Here is a 2,684-nt window from a genome sequence, read left to right as displayed (position 1 = left end):
ATTAGGTTAGATATAATGGGAAAAACGCCACGAACTTTTTCCCACACCTAATATAATTCGTGTTCTAATGTACACTAAGTACTGAAAATCTATAGTATACGTAACATGCACTATAGATTTGCAGGCGCGGCCCGTTTCACGCTCACAACGCTTAAAGAATCCTAAAGTCGTTTGTATTACCGAATAATTTTTGTATAACAATTATTTTTTTCTTCGTATATAAATTTGAAAATAATTTTCCAGAATTAAAGCATATTAATACGTGTCTGTAAGATAAAGTTTATGTCGAGAACGAAAAAAATTGCTTAAATGGAGATCTTCTTGATCATTTCTTAGTCCAATATGACATTAAAACTCAATATCGTATAACTACACAGCTTGATATAAAAACTTTGCAATCTATACTTACGAAATTGTAGCACACAGACATGTAGTTCATATGAACAAACAACGTCAAATTCTTGGAATTAGACTTAGACACTATCGAATTTATTATACAAAAATTGAAACGTGCTGCGTGTATCATAGTTTGCGTGAGATGTTGATGTGGTATATAAAGATATGTGCTGTAAAATAGCGATCTCTGATAACCTCGTCGAAGTTCGGATTTCACTTTAGAATCTATTTAAGAATTATTTTATCCCTTGTTTGTCAAATGTTAAACAAAGACAAATGATACTCATAAGCTTTGTGAGCATGAATCGAATCGCGGCGTCCACGGCCCAGTATTTTCAGATAGCAATATATCGGAATACTGTCATAAATCATAATCAATTTTATGAGAAACACACATTATATACAAATAGAAATAAGTATATAGATATTATTCGTCTAAAATCTATGTTAAATATTTCCTTTACAAAACATGATTTAAACATTTGTTTTAAATACGTTTAAAATTTTGTTTAAAACAGTATAGCATTTAAAAAATGTTTTAAACATAACAACTTTGACGAAAACTTGAAGACTGTAAAACAAGAATCAGATACATGTTTTGTACGTCATTTTCCCACCTCCTTAAATTTTAGATTTTAATTGTCAATTTAATATTATAATTGACTTTTGATGTCAATTCCACTCATACCGTTATCAACGTGATATGCACTGCGAGAAGGTTGCGCAATCGGATTTTGCATTTAATCCTAAAAAGAACTGATTCTAATTCATATTTCAAGATCTGTGATCATTTGTGTGTTCGTGATTAGAGGCAAAAATCGATGACTTTTTCCGAGCTCCTTTAATTTTTACATTATACAAGATGTCCTTAAATTCTCACAAAATTACTTTATCACAAACTTGTTACTTTATGCAAACAACTTTTTCCTTTAGTATAATTGCGTCCAATCTTTGCAGAAAAGCAGATTAAAGTTCCCAGATAGCAAAATATTAGCAGATCAGAAAATGTTAGCAGAGTATTAATCACAACTGTCGCATTCTGCTCCTGTTCTGCCAAAAGAACCTGTTAACATTCTATGCAAACAGACTGACAGAAATCAAACAGAACTTGCTAACAGAATCTGATAGCAGATTGCGAGCAGAAACCGAGCAGAGTCTACTGATATAATTTGACAGTAGATTGACAGTAGAAACCGAGTAAGTTCTATCATTTAAATCGATCTGATTTCTTATAAGAAATTTTGGATATTATATATTTATTTATAAATGGTGTCAAAATTGGAAACAATCAATACAAGTTTTATTGTTAAAATATTATTAATTAGCTTCACATTTCAAAATATACATGAGAAAGATATAAAATAATCAAAAAAACATTCGGAGAGTTAGAAAACACATTCCGAAAAAGCTTGGGAATCTCTAGGAGATTTGCCTATTCGATTTACATACGCCAATTCTTATAGGACTCCTGGATGTTTTCTTTTTACGAGAAGCAAGTCCATCTCATGATTGTAAATGAAAATAACAGATCTTACTCGGTTTCTGCTGCCAATCTGCCATCAGGTTATGTCAGCAGGCTCTGCTCGGTTTCTGCTCGCAATTTACTGTTAGATTATGCAGCAAATACTGTTCGGTTTCTGTCATCAATTTGTTGGCATAGCATGTCAGCAGGCTTTGTCATATTTTTGACAACAGTTTGCTGACATTGTCTGATAATACAAACTCTGTGTAAAATTTGTTGCCTTTCTGCAATCAAAAATTGGTAGCAGACGCTGCTCAAAATCTATTTTTTCAGATTTGACTATCTGAGTTAATGAGCGTTCTTGTCAATGTGATGCTCACGGCATGCGCTCCTAATTCGCATACATAGATCTTGGCTAATATTCATAAATAACATACTTAAGATGCTAATGCAGCCCTGTTATAATTAGTTCACAACATAGTACACTTAAGACAATCTTAAATTAAAAAGAGTTTGCAGATTATTATCAAAGAATTTGCAGGTTATTGCCACGTCATGATCTAAAGCCAGTCTTATATAATAAACTATAAAATAAACTATAAGTTATACTAGCCTGTGGTCTTCTTTCATATTGTATTGTTAATAAAAAATAAAAAATAAAAAATTAATATATTATAATAAATAATTCTTTTATTCTTTATCCTTTCATAAAAAAGAAATATTAAGTCGAATATACATTTCTTTTTTACTGATAGTGTAATCATCATGACATCACAATAGTATCAGCCATTACGAAATTACTTTAGTACTGCCAACAGCATCTTAT

The 2,684-nt window shown here is 31.0% G+C and overlaps 1 protein-coding gene across 3 annotated transcripts in view; it reads right to left on the bottom strand.

Annotated features, from left to right (window-relative positions):
• LOC108685358 (rho GTPase-activating protein 18) overlaps positions 1-2,684 on the bottom strand; it is a 42,190-nt gene that overhangs the window by 11,521 nt on the left and 27,985 nt on the right. The gene's annotated exons all lie outside the window — the stretch shown is intronic.

Source organism: Atta colombica, unplaced genomic scaffold, assembly GCF_001594045.1.
Source record: "Atta colombica isolate Treedump-2 unplaced genomic scaffold, Acol1.0 scaffold151, whole genome shotgun sequence".
Lineage (NCBI taxonomy): Eukaryota > Metazoa > Arthropoda > Insecta > Hymenoptera > Formicidae > Atta > Atta colombica.
The sequence above is the reverse complement of the archived record's forward strand: the minus strand, read 5'-3'. Positions and strand labels throughout refer to the sequence as shown.